Genomic DNA, 18819 nt, shown 5'->3' on the forward strand with positions numbered 1-18819 from the left:
CTGTATCCCTCCTGGCCACAGTACTGCCTCCACTCATTAGGGAAAGCCTTAGTTATGTTTACCAAGCAGGAAGAAAAACAACTCCACCATGGAGAAGATAAGAAGGAATGTGATTGGGGCCGCAGCACCCAGTGTTAAAGGGAAACACCACCAACATTTCATAAAACATATGTAATTCCATTAATCTGCAGCTGCTTTCGTTTTCCAGTATCGGCCAAAAATTGCAACTTTGGCAAATCTAGGACCATTTAAGTATAGAGTACCTAAATCCAGAATCTAATTCTGGTGCATGTGATTGGCTCCTTGTTTGTCAAGAAGTTTGCACAGAGTTTAAAGTCAGACCATGGGTACCTATGATGAATACACAATACTGTGCCATCGTAGGTTTACACAATTATATGAGATTGTGTCTTGTGCCAGCAGCTTTAGTTTATAGATCATTATATATAGCAGCTCGCAAAAATATGCACACATCTGTTTTATTCAGATTATAGGTACATATCAAGGGGTGGATAGCATCCCTTGTGATAGCTTGGGCAGTGACAGGTACTCTTTGCTGAGAGATCTGGAGTCTATTAGACCCCAGATTTCTCCACTGCCCTTAAAAGCATCAGACGAAACCAAGATCAGTTTAATGCGATGCTTTCCCAATCCAGTAATGGCTTGTTTACATCGGGCAAAACCAGAAGTGACAAAATACTCATCGCTTCCAGTGTCTTAGACCATAGAGATGATTAGGGACATTCCGGTCCTCGATCATTTCTCTGGCCAGATGCAGTCCCGAGCTCCCGGGTGGGACGGGAGAGCCAGAAAGGCAGCGGGAGGGTGGGGACCCCCTTCCGCCACCTGTAAAAGCGACCCAGAGGCTAGTTAGCTGCTGGAATCACTTTTGCAAGAAAAAGCATCAACAACGAGTGTCAATCGATCGATTTGTATACAACCAGCCTGCTGGTCTTTTCCTGAACGACTAGTGCGTCCGGCTGTAGTCACCAGCAGTGATCCTTGTGTCCCACTGGCAGGGAAGGCTCCCCGCTGGCAGAACACAATAACGCTGCAGGAGGGCTTCCTCCATCAACATCGACTGTGTTGATAGGGGAATTGAGCGATTTTCTTTCCTTCCAACCATGGTAGTAGGAAAGAAAATTGCATTTGTGGCCTGCCTAACTTAGATTACTTTAGGTGAGCAGTGTGGGGTTTTTTTTCAGTAAAGATAATGGGGTTGATTTACTAAAGGTGAATATACTGGGCCAGAGTACTTGGTGTCATTCTGGACTCCAACCTATCCTTCCAGCCCCAAGTCCAATTTTTAACAAACTCATGCAGACTCCACCTCCGCAACATCGCCAAAATCCGCACGTTCCTAACCCCAGAAACCACTAAACAGCTCATCCACTCCCTCATCATATCACGACTCGACTACTGCAACTCCCTCCTAACTGGCCTGCCTCGCCGCTGGCTATCCCCGCTTCAGTCCATCCTGAATACGGCTGCCAGACTCATTCACCTTTCCAACCACTCCATCTCCCCCACCCTCCTCTTTCCAATCCCTCCACTGGCTTCCGATTGTGCAACGGATCAAATTCAAAATCCTAACACTGACGTACAAAGCCGTCCACCATACTGCCCCGAACTACATCACTGACCTAATATCCAAGTACCACCCAACACGCACACTCCGCTCCTCACAAGACCTCCTTCTCTCTAGTTCCCTGGTCTCCTCCTCCCATGCCCACCTCCAGGACTGCTCCAGGGTGTCACCCATCCTCTGGAACTCCCTGCCCCAACCCATCAGATTATCACCTACTCTCCTCTCCTTTAGGCGCACCCTGAAAACCCATCTCTTCAGGGAAGCCTACCCCCTGCTAACCTGCCGATCTCCTCCACTCTTCCTACCACCCCATCCCCCACAGCTATCTACTCCTGTTCCACCATCCCCTCCCTCCTAGATTGTAAGCTCGAAAGAGCAGGGCCCTCAATCCCCTCATGTTTTGCATTGTATTGGTATTGTTCTGTCACATGTTCTGTCCCCCATTGTAAAGTACAGCGCTGAGCGAACCATTGGTGCTTTATAAATACTGTATAATAATAATATACTGTGGACTGCAGGAGCACCACAAGTGCATTGTAAGTGATCCGAGGGGAAGCTCTGAAATGAGGCCGATTTCTTTCATCCAATCATGTGCAAGCAAAAATGCAGAGTTTTTTTCTTTATTAATTTCCTTACATGTTCCCCTGAGATCTAGAGCAACAGCACTTTCAGTGCTCAGCCTATTTGCCTTTAGTAAATCAACCCCAATGTACGCAGAGCAGGGGAATCGAGATGAGAAGTGAATGAGATACAAAGAATGAAACTTCAGTGTTTACAGTAATATGAAGTTTTTCTACACATTGAAACTCCAGCAGTTGTTCTCTGTAGTGTAGAGTAATCACAAGACTCTCTGTAGCTCAAGCAGTGCATTCTTCTCCTGTTTCTCTGCAGTCTCTAGAATTATAAACTATGGGAACTCTGCTTACAGTGCAAACAATTCTGTCCTGCCGAGGAACTGTTTGGCTGGAGTTACCCTTTATTGTGGCTGAAAACTGCCCAAGTCCTGTTAAATCTCCAATGTAACCATGGAAGTGTTTACACCTGTATCTGTCACAACGCGTATATTCACAAGGTCGTAGTGTTTTCATCTGTAGCCCCATTGTAAACTGGGAGGAAGGGAGCAGCGTCGCTGTATGTGAGGGGAGGGGCCTTCCTGCCATTACCGGCACACCCCAAAAACAGACCGGAGGTGGGAACGTTTTCTCATTGCCTCCTGTTTTATTTTATTTTTAGGTTACAAATTATTTTAAACAGCGGAGACAACTAATCAGTCTCCATCTCTGTGGGACCACAGATCCCAGCTGCCCTTGAATGCTGTAAATGCTGAAGAAGTCATCATATCTCTTTTCAGTTGGACCATTGCGCAGAGCAGTTGCTGGGATGGATCGCGGATGTTATTTTTTGAATATGAAAGCAGACGCAGGACTAGTTGGTAATCTGCAAAGGGTGAGCAGCATCCAATCAGAAAGGAGAGAGGCTTGGGCTAAGAATCAGGTAGCAAAAGGCAGATCTGCTCTTGAAATACGTATATATTTTATTTTTATAATACTTACAGGTTCTGAAGCACATTGCGGTACCTATACAAAGGTCCATGACATCGTTTCCCATTGGATCATTTGCTACCAGTAATGTTGGCCATCCACTCGTCAGTAAATGACTGATTACTTTTCTGATCGATTTCTCTCAATAGCAATAATCAGACTATTGTCAACAACCCAATCGATCGCTATGCCACACACGGGGAGGTAGATTTCAATTGATAAGTTGAAAGATACAATCATAAGTTATCGATTCTATTTTTGTTTCACTACGCAAGCTCATCTGTTTGAGCGAAATACGATCAAATCCACAACCATAGTATGTCGGTGCTACAGGTTGATGTAAAACCTTCAAAAATGTTCCTCCCTGGCTGATCGACTCAGTTTGGTCGAATTCAATCAAAAGCAAAAGGGAAGTGATGGCTATTCAGTTTGATTGAATCACACATTGATCAGGTATTAAAGGAGAAGTATAGAAAAAGGTTGTTTGGCTGTGCTTCTCCTGTGGATTACAGGAATTTAATTTGTTCTGTACTCCTGTACAGCCGACAGCAGACTAAAATTGATGGGTGATGTCACTCAGCTGGTCCAGGCTGGGGAAAGATCCTGACTTCAAACTCGAGGTCCACACAGATGTCTGGACCGGCACCTGGTTCACCCTCTCTGTGATCCACTGAAAGCCTGAGCCAGCCGCTCCCTCCCCCCCACAGCCCAGCGGTCCAGTGAGCACTGGGGGGGAGGGAGGGCGGAGCAAAGAGAGGTAACTGACAGTCACCTGCTCTCTGCTCAATGAGAACTGAGCGATCAGCAGTCTTTGATCACTTGGTTCTCAGTCTAATGCTGGCCATAAACGGGATGTTTAGAAAAATCGTTCGTTGCTGCCACCAATGCTTACGAAAAACAGTCATTTTTTGTAGATTTTCCAGCATGACCAATAAAAAGAAACGAGAAGAACCGCGAAAATCGTCCGACGACATTGCCCCACTAATGGTGTGAATTTTGGCCGATCATGCGTTCGGCCGACAATTCGGCCGATAAACGTTCCGTCTGTGGCCTGCATTAGAGATGACGGGGAACTTGGGCACTTGGGGAGGGCGGGGCAAGGAGCGGTGACTAACAGTCACTAGCTCTCTGCTCAATGAAAACTGAGCGATCAGCAGTCTTTGATCACTTGGTTCTCAGTCTAATGCTGGCCATAAACGGGATGTTTAGAAAAATCGTTCGTTGCTGCCACCAATGCTTATGAAAAACAGCCATTTTTTGTAGATTTTCCAGCATGACCGATAAAAAGAAACGAGAAGAACCGCGAAAATCGGCCGACGACATTGCTCCACTAACGGTGTGAATTTTGGCCGATCATTCGTTCGGCCGACAATTCGGCCGATAAACGTCCCGTCTGTGGCCTGCATTAGAGATGACGGGGAACTTGGGCACTTGGGGAGGGAGGGAGGGCGGAGCAAGGAGCGGTGACTGACTGTCACTAGCTCTCTGCTCAATGAAAACTGAGCGATCAGCAGTCTTTGATCACTCAGTTCTCAGTCTTAGAGATGGCGGGGAACTTGGGCACTTGGGGAGGGAGGGCGGAGCAAGGAGCGGTGACTGACTGTCACTAGCTCTCTGCTCAATGAAAACTGAGCGATCAGCAGTCTTTGATCACTCAGTTCTCAGTCTTAGAGATAGCAGGGAACAGGTGCAGCATGAATTCTAAAAAAAAACAACAACCTCGACTTCTCTTTTAATATCGAAGCTTGGAGAGCCACCATTAGGCTGGGTTCCCACCTCTATGTGTACATTCAGGTTGTAATGTGCATCACCATGCGTTGGATACAAGTGTTTGCCATGTTTTGGGGGCACTTCTATTATCATATGAACCCTCAATGTACATTCATGCTGTAAGCGGTGCACCTGACCCTCAATGCTCCTCAATGCATACATGAGAAACACATGTTCAGTGTTGCGGTAAATTGGGGATAAGTTTACTAGCATGCATGTTGAAGATGAAGCAGAGATACCACAATGTATGTGGATGCATCAACAAATGTGCAGGGTTAGGGTACCGTCACATGGGAAGCAGAGGATCCCGGGCCCATGTTGTTTTTTTTAATCCTCCATTGTATCTCACTTTTGTAGCAGTCCCTCCAGGAGGTGTGATCTTCAGGTGAGCATAGAGCAGGGGTAGGCAACCTGCGGCTCTCTAGCAGTTGTGGAACTACATTTCCCATGAGGCATTGCAACATTACAAAACTGACAGTTACAGCCATGACTTTCAGAGGCATGATGGAACTTGTAGCCCTGCAACAGCTGGAGAGCCGCATGTTGCCTACCCCTGGCATAGAGCGACGTGGTGCCTGCCGAGCGATAGAAGTGTGTACAGAGCTGCTTGGTACAATCTTTAAAGCTGGGCAGATGAAGGCAAATGGCTTTGTCTTTGAGATACATGATGAGGGAGATTGAAGGGAGAGACTGCCAGTAAAAGCCAACTCTATCCTAACCCTTTGGGGAGAATTCCCATAGGGCCAGGAATGGGAAATCATTCACACCTGATGTTGGGGGATGGTAAAACCCCATAGTTGAGCGCTTACTTTTACTGTCCCCCAACCGCTACCTCCTTTATCTGCAGGGGAAGCGACTGGGGGTGTACACATGCCGTAGTGAATAAAGCCACTCTACAAGCGCCCTGCAACAGTGCACAATGCATGGGGTTAAAGCAGGCGGTGAGGAGATGATGCAATTCTTCCTCACCGCCTCTGAACCACCTTCTTCTGTACAAAGGGGATTCCATTTGTTGGTGGCCTAAATAATGACAGGCCCAATAAAGGATCTTTCTCTGCAGTTTGACCTCTGGGGCCCTTGTGGGTAGGTGAACAACTGCCCGGGTGGTTGTACAGACTCTCCAACCAGGATTTTTTTTTTTTTTTTTAATTCTTGGCTGATAGGTATCGGGGTTCAGCAACAACATAACCTCACTAATGCAACAACTCCTCCGGCGCTCAGGGACTCAGATCCATAGGGGTCCGATGGACCAGTATTCCTGAAGAGTATGGAGATTCGTCCAGGACCGATCAAAGGCTGTGCAGCTCAACCAAAAGCTGGGGAAGCTCGATACAATCTGTAGTGAAGAACAAAAGACAGAGCGCACCAGCCTTGCGCATTACCTCACTGAACAGGTCATGGATTTATTGATTTAGGAGATATACTCACACACATAGTAGTAAAACAAGCATGTAAAGTCCAAAGTTAAACCACACGATAAGGAGACACGTGCGTATCCCATCAGAAGGGGAGATTGTCAGAGTGATGCTGACGCGTTTCGAAGGGCGATCCCTTCTTCATCAGAGCTCACTAACCCCTGAGGACAAGTTACTTCTCGAAATGCGTTGGGATTTTCCCGCACCTAATATATATATGTAAAATCACTTTTGTTTTAGTCTGTGGGAACAGCAGGGTGTATACTGTACATAGAATTTGGTCACATAATATTGTAATCTTCCAGCCTTGTTGGTTTTTTTATCTATTGTTCTTAAAGCGGAGTTCCACTCACCTGTCAAAAAATAAAACTCAGCAGCTACAAAAACTGTAGCTGCTGACTTTTAAAAAGGAGCCACTTACCTGTCCCACGGTCCAGCGGTGTGTCCCCTGCAGCCCGTTTCACTGGCCATCCTGTATTCCAGGAGGCCGGCATCTTCAGTGTGGTCACCCGGCTGTGACAGCTTGCGGCTTCATAGCCGGGTACCCACTGCGCATGCGTGAGTAGCGCTGCGCTTCATGAATGGTCCTGTAGTCTTCTGGGACCTGTCATGTGTCCCAGAAGACTACAGGGAGGGGGGGAAGACACCTTCCGCTTCCGATCACCTAGGCGTTGGGACCGGAAGTGGGAGCAGGTACCTGTTAAATTCGGGTACCCGCTCCCCCCGCCCCCTAAAGGTGTCATGTGTCCCAGAAGACTACAGGGAGGACACCGTCCGCTTCTGATCACCTAGGCGTTCGGACCGGAAGTGGGAGCAGGTACCTGTTAAATTCGGGTACCCCGCCCCCCCAAAGGTGCCAATCCTTAATGGGGAGCGGGGGAGCAGTCCTTAAAGCGGAACTTCCCCTTTTGGGTGGAGCTCTGCTTTAAATCATTTGCAGGGGCGGACTGACCATTTGGAAACTCGGGCACTGCCCGAGGGCCCGGGGTCAGTAGGGGGCCCCATGAGATGCCCCTGGTACCTTTTTCATAGGCTTTTTTGAGTTTGGGCAAGGACACAGGGGCCCCATGATCTCCTATTGCCCGGGGGCCCCATGAGTTGTCAGTCCGCCCCTGATCATTTGTAAAGTTTTTAAATAACAAACATGTTATACTTATCTGCTCTGTGCAATGGTATTGCACAGAGCAGCCCCGATCCTCCTCTTTTCAGGTCCAGCATTCCCCCTCTTCTCAGTGTTCCATCATAGAAAGCTGCCTCCTATAGTGGAACACCTGTGCGCTGGCTCCCGAGCTGCTCTGACTACGTTTATAGACGCAGATAGCGAGGCTTAGCCCTGCCCCCGTCATCGCAGGATTTCACTGACAGCAATGGGAACCTATGACTGCTCTCAGCAAAGCCTGTGAGAGTGGAGAGAACCAGTGCAGACAGGAACAGTGCTGGATTGAGATCGGGCTCAGGTAAGTATATGGGGGGGGGGATGAAACACTGAATCATTTTTGTACTTTGATGTAGGGAATGCATTAAGGTAATAAATGTTCAGGCTTTACGACTACTCTTAAGACGTTGTCAACAAAAAACTTTGATTTTTTTTTTTTTTTTTTAAAGAATAGTTTTCATTAATCAACTTTAAAGGGACGCACTTGGAGAGCACAGACCATAAAATGATGAGGATCCCATCCAAGTACAATATTATCACCATGAAACACAAATGTGACAATATTACAGTAAGATCGATGGAAACCAAAGATAAGGTCAACTTTGAAGATTTTAGAAAAACTGCTCATCTTTATTTCATAATCCCTAATATTTTTTCATCAAAATGCCTTGATGGGTGGGTGTCAGTCTGGAGTAGTAGGCATTCTTAGGCTGGCCATACACTATACAATTTTCTTTCCAATTTCTGCCCAATTTCCTTTAGATTTACCTTCAACTATGTAGAGCAAGGGCCTGCCTAACTGGATACAACTGAAAGTGTTGTTTGGGTTTGACCTCATATTATATGGTTTTTGGTAAATCGAAAGCAAAAATCTCAAGAAAATTGTATAATGTATGGCCAGCCTTATGCAGGCCATAGATGGGTCGAAAATTGGCTGATTTTTCGAGCAAAAAAAAAAATCGGCCGATTTTCGGATCGTTAGTGGGGTAATATGTTGGCCGTTTTTCGTGATTTTGACACTTTTTTTGTCGGTCATGTTGGAAAATAATCGGCCGATTTTGTCGGTTGGCCGATTTTCGCGGCAATGATGGACAAATCGACCGATCTTTTTACCAATTTTGACCTGCAAGAAGAAGGAAAAGAAGAAATAGAATATGAAGCAGTAGAAGAAATAGAATATGAAGAAGGAAAAGAAGAAATAGAATATGAATAAGAAGAAGAATAAGAAAAAGAAGAAATAGAATATGAATAAGAAGAAGTAAAAGAAAAAAAAATAGAATATGAATAAGAAGAAGTAAAAGAAATAGAATATGAATAAGAAGTAAAAGAAAAAAGAAATAGAATATGAATAAGAAGTAAAAGAAAAAAGAAATAGAATATGAATAAGAAGATGAAAAAGAAGAAATAGAATATGAAGAAGAAAAAGAAATAGAATACGAATAAGAAGAAAAAAGAAATAGAATATGAATAAGAAGAAGAAGAAAAGAAGAAATAGAATATGAATAAGAAGAAGAAGAAGAAAAGAAGAAATAGAATATGAATAAGAAGTGGAAAAGAAGAAATAGAATATGAAGAAGAAGAAGAAGAAATAGAATATGGATAAGAAGAAAAAGAAGAAATTAGAATATGAATTAGAAGAAAAAAAAAGAATTTCAGTCCGATATTATATTTGACATTTAATAGTATAGCAACATTGTATCTATTTGTATCCAAATAGAAACATCTGTATCCGAAATGGATACAAATAGATACAATGTTGCAACCGCAATACTTTTAAATATCAACTATAATAGGGGAGCTCTCTGCAGGGACACCGCTATTATATTTGCCGGCCGTAGACGAGATGAAAATCAGCCAATTTTTTTTAACAATGGTGGTAACGTCCGCCGATTAAACGACCGATTTTTCATTTTTCTAAAAAAAAAATGTCCGGTTTTCCCCCCGTCTATGGCCTGCATTAGGCAGGCTGCCTTTGCATGCAGACCACCCTAAGTAATGCCCACATGTGACGCTGATCCTGAATGACTGAAAGATTTAAAATCTAATGATGGAAAGGTGTAGGTCCGGGCTAGTCAGGACAAGGGATAGAAATCCATTTTGTGAATGTCATTTGCTTTTGCTAGTTTTACAAGGTGATATCTGGGTTTGCAGTGACATCATCACAGTTCTGTACAGGGGCGGACTGACCATTTGGAAACTCGGACACTGCCCGAGGGCCCGGGGTCAGTAGGGGGCCTCATGAGATGCCCCTGGTACCTTTTTCTTAGGCTTTTTTTAGTGTGGGCAAGGACACGGGGGCCCCATGATTCCCTATTGCCTGGGGGGCCCCATGAGTTGTCAGTCCACCCCTGGTTCTGTACGTAGCCTGCGTAGAGAGCAGAGGTGAGAGAGGGACCCAGCAGGCTCCACCCACTACAGGCAACTACAGCAGGGGGCGGAGACAAGACCAGACACCCTGCACAAGGAAGGAGAGCAACAGTGAGCGGTCTTTATTACAGGAAGATTCTCATAGAGGGAAAGTCTGGTACGGATTACTGGAAGAAATACACAAAGCACACCTAGATTCAAGTAGTAATACCCATGACTCTCTGAGGACAATATTTGCCTGTCCCGGAGTTCAGCTTTCAAATCCAAACCTTGCTGTCTACACATTGTTGTAATGATTCTGCCACAGGACCTGCGCATGGAACGGCGACCCCTAGCGGACATTTACTCTCACTGCATGCTACCTGCATAGTGTCAGTGCCCAAGGAGCCAGTAGGATTTAGAAAGCTCCCATAAAACCTCGTAATTATGCGGGTCCAACCACGAGTTAATTGCTATTTTATTGACGGTTCACAATTACGGACTTATTTATCCTAACGGCGGGGAGAGAGCCTCTGCACGAGAAACGCACCGCGGAGCGCAGGGGGGAATCTGGCTCTTAAACAAAACCCTGCTTCTTTCACACACACAGTCTGGGCATTCAGCTGCCTTTATGGACAGACTCCTGTTCTGTAGAGGAAGCTGTAAACTTTAATGCTGATATGCCATTTAATACACGCGCTTGAAGATCTCCATTGACATTTCATGCACGGTTTTACGGCGCTTTTTATAATTGTTATTGGAGTCGCGGTGGCGGGTCCGACTGTGGGATTCTTTTCCCCCCTATATTTTATATACAGTTTTAAATTGGATTTTAACTCTTTCGTTCTTTTCTGATGGGGTAAAGAACGGCGTCGTTTTGGAAAGGACAACTCCACCCAGAACTGATCATTATGGCCGTGTGTGTTAACTTACATAGATGGAAGGAACTTTGGTGCGATTTTCTAGCTTCTGGAGGGATAGCATAAGTCAGCATGTGCATGAAGTTGCCGCCAACCATACAAAATGTTATGGGTGGAGACGACCATTAGAGCAGGGTGGTTAGCTTTCTTGATGCCATGGGTCTCAAGTGCAGCCCTTGACATCACCAGAGGGCCATACATATAAATCAGTGTGAGAGATGGCAGACACACAACAGGATAAAGCCAAAGACTATGAGCACGATACGAGAGATGGTCAGAGACTGTAGACATGATACAGGAGATGGTCAGAGGCTGCAGATATACTACAGGAGATGGTCAGAGACTGCAGACATGATACAAGAGGTGGTCAGAGACTGCAGACGTGATACAAGAGGTGGTCAAAGACTGCAGACATGATACAAGAGGTGGTCAGAGACTGCAAACGTGATACAGGAGATGGTCAGAGACTGCAGATATACTACAAGAGATGGTCAGAGACTGCAGGAATGCTACAGGAAATGGTCAGAGACTGCATATGTGATACAGGAGGTGGTCAGAGACTGCAGACGTGATACAAGAGGTGGTCAGAGACTGCAGATGTGATAGAGGAGGTGGTCAGAGACTACAGACATGATACAGGAGATGTCAGAGACTGCAGATATACTACAGGAGACGGTCAGAGACTGCAGATATACTGCATGAGATGGTCATAGACTGCAGATATGATACAGGAGATGATCGGAGGCTGCAGACGTGATACAGGAGATGGTCAGAGACTTCAGACGTGATACAGAAGATGTTCAGAAACCACAGACATACTACATGAGATGGTCAGAGGCTTCAGATATGACACAGGAGATGACCAGAGACCACAGACATGATACAAAAGATGGTCAGAGACCGCAGATATACTACAGGAGATGGTCAGAGACTGCAGACATGATAAAAGAGATGATCAGAGACCAAATGTATGATACAGTAAATGGTCAGAGACTGCAGACATGATAAATGAGTTGACCATAAACTGCGGACATGATACAAGAGATGGTCAGAGATTGCAGACATGACACAGGAAATGGTCAGAGATTGCAGACATGACACAGGAGATGGTCAGAGATTGCAGACATGACACAGGAGATGGTCAGAGATTGCAGACATGACACAGGAGATGGTCAGAGATTGCAGACATGACACAGGAGATGGTCAAAGATTGCAGACATGACACAGGAGATGGTCAGAGATTGCAGACATGATACAAGAGATGGTCAGAGACTGCAGACATGACACAGGAGATGAAGGTATTGTCAGGGGGAATACTGTGATGTCTGTGAGAGGTAATAAATACTTAGAAGGGTTACATTGACACATCACTTAATATGAAAACAGATGCTATATAACTGATGCTGGGTTCACTTTGCAGGATGAATATTCCTGGTTTTGTTTCCCAATTTCATAGGTTGCTTTTTTTTTTTTTTTTAAATTGTGGAACAAAACAAGGCTAATTAAACACAAGTAAGGAAACAAAGAATGCACAATATCAAAATGTGCCTGAGAGATACTATGTTATAAAGGTGACCTGTCAACCCCCACCCCCACCTTTCTCCCACCACAACTAATTGGAAGTAAACCTACCCTGGAAAGTGAGAGCATCCGAGAGATTCACCTTGATTGGTTCCTCTGGGGCCCCCAGACAGCTCAGATGAGTCTCCTGAGGAAATATGTAAAAGCTGAACTCCAGGCTGATATAATAAAACACACACATTAATGCCACTCTGTATTCATTTATTTATTTCAGGTACTTATATAGTGCCGTCAGTTTACGCAGCACTTTACATATATATATATTGTACATTCACATCAGTCCCTAACCCTCAAGGGGTGTACAATCTAAGGTCCCTAACCCTCAAGGGGTGTACAATCTAAGGTCCCTAACTCACATTCATACATACACATATTAGGGACAATTTAGACAGGAGCCAATTCACCTACCAGCATGTCTTTGGAGTGTGGAAGGAAACTGGAGTACCTGGAGGAAACCCACACAGACACAGGGAGAACATGCAAACTCCAGGCAGGTGGTGCCGTGGTTGGGATTCGAACCAATGACCCGAGTACTGCCAGGTGGAAGTGCTAACCATTTAGCCACTGTGCTGCCCATGTATTCATGACCTTTTGCCTTATTTAGTCCATAATAGAAGTAAGCCGGGACTTGGTACGATCCATAAAACCGAGAACCTTTATTGGCTACATGTAAAAACACACCTTCCTAGTACAATAACGTGTTTCGGCTATAACAGCCTTCCTCATAGCACCTACACCTACAAGAGAGCATTCTACATGTAAACATGTACATACTACATGTAAAAACACACCTTACTAGTACAATAACATGTTTCGGCTATAGCAGCCTTCCTCATAGCACCTACAGGAGAGCATACTACATGTAAACCTGTACATACTACATGTAAAAACACACCTTACTAGTACAATAACATGTTTGGGCTATAGCAGCCTTCCTCATAGCACCTACACCTACAGGAGAGCATTCTACATGTAAACATGTACATACTACATGTAAAAACACACCTTACTAGTACAATAACGTGTTTCGGCTATAGCAGCCTTCCTCATAGCATCTACAGGAGAGCATACTACATGCCCAATTTACCTGGATTAGACTTGGTCTCAGCCCCCTTCAGTCCTTGTACATCAAAGGTCAGACTGGGAGAGAGCTCCAACAGTAACCAGAAACTGGCGCTCATGTCTCTCTTGCACTCAAAATGGAATCGTGCACTCGCTAAGGTGCCGCCCTTGGCGGTCCCTTGATACTAGCAGAAAAGAACAAAACCGGGCGCACTCTCCAAAAATGTATTAGAAAGATGCAAAAACATACTCACAAGCCATGAAAGGTCATAAAAACAGAGACAAGAAGTCAAAGGTGCCAGTCGTGGACAGAATGCGTCCTCAGGTGAAGCTAACGCGTTTTGGGAGTCAAACTCTTTTCCTCGGAAATCTATAGCTCTGAGGAAGGGAGTTCAACTTTCGAAAAGCGTTAGCACTTCACCTGAGGAAGCATGCTGTCCACGACTGGCACCTTTGACTTCTTGTCTCTGTTTTTATGACCTTTCATGGCTTGTGAGTATGTTTTTGCATCTTTCTAATACATTTTTGGAGAGTACGCCATTTTGTTCTTTTCTGCTAGTATCAAGGGACCGCCAAGGGCGGCACCTCAGCGAGTGCACAATTCCATTTTGAGTGCAGCAAGAGAGATATGAGTGCCGGTTTCTGGTTTTCATGGCCTCTGAGTACGTTTTTCCATCTTTCGAATACATTTTTGGTTATTGCGTTCATGCACAAGGAGAGTTCACCCTGTTTTGTTCTTTTCTGCCAGACTGGGAGAGAGCCCTGATTCACACTGATGTAACCATTTAGCCACTGTGCTGCCCACAGTGCCTAGTGTTGACGTCTTCCGTACAAGTGGAAGTGATGCGGTGTGCGTGTGACCTTGTAGCCACGCCCTCTTGGCCAGAACGAGCGATATACACAACAATGACCAGCAATGAGTATAATATCGTTTATTACATGACCTATATACATAAATAGTGATACATAAAATATAATCTGCACAATTCTGCTTTCATGATCTCATTAGGCCAATCTACTTTTAACATTTGGATTTTTCGTTCGTGTTTACGAAGATTCCTTGGACATAAACATCCGGGTCATCTTCTGTTTCCGTTCATGTGTGATAGCGCTTGATAGATTTTTTTCGTACGACCGTCATACCGCCGCATAGAAAATCGGTCATTCGTATGCGAAACGACATTTTTCATTGCTGTTCAACCGGATTTTTTCGTTCACAATATCGTTATCGATTAAAACATCCTGCTCATCAACGAAGAGAAAATCGTTCGATCAGTGGTTCTACGAATGTTTCTGATGGTTTTCTTATTGTGTGTACGGGGCATTAGTCTGCAGAGCCACAAATTTTTTCCGAGGTGTCCGGCTCTGGAATGAATATTAGCTGTTCCCTGTCTGCAATGAGAAGACATCAATGGTTTTCTTCTTTATAGTTTCCATAGGTCCTGGGGCGGACTGACCATTCGAGCACTCGGGCACTGCCCAAGGGCCCAGGGTCAGTAGGGAGCCCCGTGAAATGTCCCTGTTACCTTTTTATAGGCTTTTTTGGGTGTGGGCAAGGACACAGGGGCCCCATGGTCCCCTATTGCCTGGGGGCCCCATGAGTTGTCAGTCCGCCCCTGCATAGGTCCATGATATTAGGCAATACATGGCAATAAAATAGAGCTGGAGTTCTTTTAAAAATCAAGACGAGAGAGAGAGGTCACCTCAGCCGACCAAGGGTGCGAAAGGGTTAATTGGGTCCAGCCGGCTCTCATTAGACATTTATCCCTGTAACAGAGTCAGAATCGACTCCAGCCTGTGCAGCTGCCCTTCCAGCCTGCCAAGGGACCAGGTGCCGGCTCGGGATGGGGGGTGAGCAGAACTCTGCGCTTGGCATGATGGCAATGCCGGAGCCATCAAGGTTTTGTGTGTGTATCTGCAAGCCAGTGTGTGTGTATGAGCGTGTCCGCGTGTATGTATGCAGATAAATATTTATATTCCATAACAAGAACACAGGGCCGTATTAAAATTCTCTATTGTCTTTGGCCCTACGTGACCGTGTCGCTGCGATTACAAGCATTGATTTGCCTCTGAGCCCTTTTATTTGCTTTTATTGCAGGGCGTAGGTTAGCAACACAGCCGTTGTAGCTTTTTTTTAATAGTTTGTGGGTCACGGTAGGCAACAGGCATAACAAGCGTGCAATATTTATAAAGGATAGGGAAATGGGGCAAATGCCCCTGAGGCCAGTCTAGAATGGCTAGAGTAGGATCACTTTGATGCAGTTGGTCAGCTTGAACATGTACTGCAATATTTGTGGATTAACCACTTGCCGTCCGCCTACTGTTTATAAACGGCAGGGCGGTGGCACTCCAGGGGTGGGTTGCCGTTCATAAACGGCACCCGCCTTTTCTAGCTGTGCGCGCTCCCTGGGAGCGCGCAGCACCGCGATCCGGTGCCCACTGTGTCCTCCGGACACAGTGAAACACAGATCATCGGATGGGACCTCGGTCCCGATCATGTGATCACTGATTGGCCAATCAGTGATCACATGCAAAGTAGTAAGCAAGATGTCCCTTGTGACATCATTGCTTACTACGTGTGAAATCTGTGAATGATCACAGAGGCCACATGGTACAAGGCTATTCACAACAGCCTTGTACCATGTGACAAGGTGTGACCAATCACAGCTCACTCAGTATTTCTCAATGGCTGCAAGAATGCAGACAGAGAGAAAGAGAAATGATTGCTTTTACATCCTATATGGGTGTAAAAGCAATCACTGTAAAAAAAAAAAAAATCTTCATCAACCCCCACAAGTAGTACAGTGTCACCATGGTGACACTGTGCTGCTAGGGTGACAGTATGTAAAAAAAAAAACATACATAATAATATAAAAAAATAAAATAAAAATGTAAAAAAAATGTTTAAAAATTATAATTTTGGTTAGAAACTAATTTGGCTTAAAAAAAAAAATTTCTAAAAATATAACGGAATACATTTTGCTCAAGATTTATGATGAAAGATTATTTATTTGCAAAACTTTTTAAGAAAAACACTTTTTTTCAAAATTTTTGGACTTTTTCATTTACATAGCAAAAAAAATAAAAATCCCAGCGGTGAATAAATACCACCAAAATAAAGCTTTATCTGTCTCAAAAAAATGGTAAAAAATTCATATGGGTACAGTGTTTCACGACCGCGCAATTGTCATTCAAAGTGTGATAGCGCTGAAAGCTAAAAATTGACCTGGACAGGAAGGGGGTGAAAGTGTCCGGACTGGAAGTGGTTAAGGAGACTATTAGAAGCAAGAAAAAATACCTGCTGTTAGGGTTGAATCTCGGGCTGTTCTGACAGCAAAGTTACAACACATCCAGGTAGTCTTATTATTATTATACAGTATTTATAAAGCGCCAACAGTTCACTCAGCGCTGTACATTACAAAGGGAGACAATACATGAGGCAGTACAATAACAATACAATGCGATACATGAGGGGTTCGAGGGCCCTGCTCCTTGGAGCTTACAATCTAGGAGGGAGGGGATGGTGGTACAGGAGGAAAAGCTGTGGGGGATGGAGTGGTAGGAAGAGTGGAGGAGATCGGCAATTAGCAGGGGGCGGGGTTGGCTTCCCTGAAGAGATGGGTTTTCAGGGTGCGCCTAAAGGAGAGGAGAGTAGGTGATAGTCTGATGGATTGGGGTAGGGAGTTCCAGAGGATGGGTGACACCCTGGAGAAGTCCTGGAGGCGGGCATGGGAGGAGGAGACCAGGGAACTAGAGAGAAGGAGGTCTTGTGAGGAGCGGAGTGTGCGTGCTGGGCGGTACTTGGATATTAGGTCAGTGATGTAGTTCGGGGCAGTATGGTGGACGGCTTTGTACGTCAGTGTTAGGATTTTGAATTTGATCCGTTGCGCAATCGGAAGCCAGTGGAGGGATTGGCAGAGGGGGGTGGTGGAAACGGAGCTGTTGGAAAGGTGAATGAGTCAGGCAGCCGTATTCAATTTGGACTGAAGCGGGGATAGCCAGCGGCGAGGCAGGCCAGTAAGGAGGGAGTTGCAGTAGTCGAGTCGTGATATGATGAGGGAGTGGATGAGCTGTTTAGTGGTTTCTGGGGTTAGGAACGTGCGGATTTTGGAGATGTTGCGGAGGTGGAGTCTGCACGAGTTTGTCAGCGATTGGACTTGGGGCTGGAAGGATAGGTTGGAGTCCAGAATGACACCAAGTACTCTGGCCTGCGGGGCGGGTTTGATGGTGGCGTTGTTGGATGTGATGGAGAAGTCAGTGGGGGGAAGGGGGCGCGGGCTGGGGGGAAAACTAGGAGCTCGGTTTTGGAAAGGTTCAGTTTAAGGAAGTGGAGTGACATCCAGTCTGATATGTCATTCAGCAGGCTAGTAATTCGGGCAGAGACCAAGGGGGTGAGGCGAGGGGTCGTCGGCATAGAGGTGGTAGTTGAAGCCGTGGGAGTGTATCAGTTGGCCAAGGGAGGAGGTGTAGATGGAGAAGAGAAGGGGCCCGAGGACAGAGCCTTGAGGGACCCCAACAGAGAGGGGGAGTGAGGGGGAGGTGGTAGCGTTATAGGTAACACTGAAGGAGCGTTGTGATAGGTAGGACAAGAGCTAGGAGAGAGCGGAGTCTCTGAGGCCGAGGGAGTGTAGTTTGTTGAGGAGGAGGGGATGTATTGAAGGTAGTATTGGAACTTACTACAGCCTCCTGCCTTAAAGACATTTCTATGGGCCCATTACTACAACACGCTTCCTCACCGACCAACAGTGATGTCCAGGAAGAAGGTAGAAGTAGGCAAGCTTCAGCACTAATAGGACAGGCCAGAAGTTTGCCAGCATCTATAATACTGGGGTCAGAAGTAACACACAGTCCAGTGTAGGGGTCCAGAGTAAATAACACACAGAGTGCAGGGGTTAGATGTTAGTAACACACGAAGTGCAGAGGTCAGGATTAATGTATAGAGTGCAGAAGTCCAGAGTATGTAACACACAGAATGCAGGGGTCTGGAAAGTAAAGAACAGAGTGTAGGGGTCCAGAGTAAATTACACACAGAGTGTAGGGGTCCAGAGTAAATTACACACAGAGTGTAGTGGTCCAGAGTAAATTACACACAGAGTGTAGGGGTCCAGAGTAAATTACACACAGAGTGTAGTGGTCCAGAGTAAATTACATACAGAGTGTAGGGGTTAGATGTTAGTAACACACAAAGTGCAGAGGTCAGAGGTAATAATGTATAGAGTGCAGAAGTCCAGAGTATGTAACACACAGAATGTAGGGGTCTGGAAAGTAAAGAACAGAGTGCAGGGGCCCAGAGTTTGTAACACAGAGTGTAGGGGTCCAGAATACTTAACGCACAGAGTGCAGGGGTCAGGATTAAAGTGTTACTAAAGTCTGAAATTTTTGTTTAATTAAAATAACAAACATGTTATACTCACATGCCCTGTGCAGTGAAATGGCACAG

General features: G+C 45.4%; 1 protein-coding gene across 1 annotated transcript in view; it reads left to right on the plus strand.

The window, feature by feature from the left end:
- LMF1 (lipase maturation factor 1) overlaps window positions 1-18819 on the plus strand; it is a 506204-nt gene that overhangs the window by 373613 nt on the left and 113772 nt on the right. The window lies entirely within an intron of this gene.

Source organism: Staurois parvus, unplaced genomic scaffold, assembly GCF_062004578.1.
Source record: "Staurois parvus isolate SC_StPar_1 unplaced genomic scaffold, SC_StPar_1.0 ptg000882l, whole genome shotgun sequence".
Lineage (NCBI taxonomy): Eukaryota > Metazoa > Chordata > Amphibia > Anura > Ranidae > Staurois > Staurois parvus.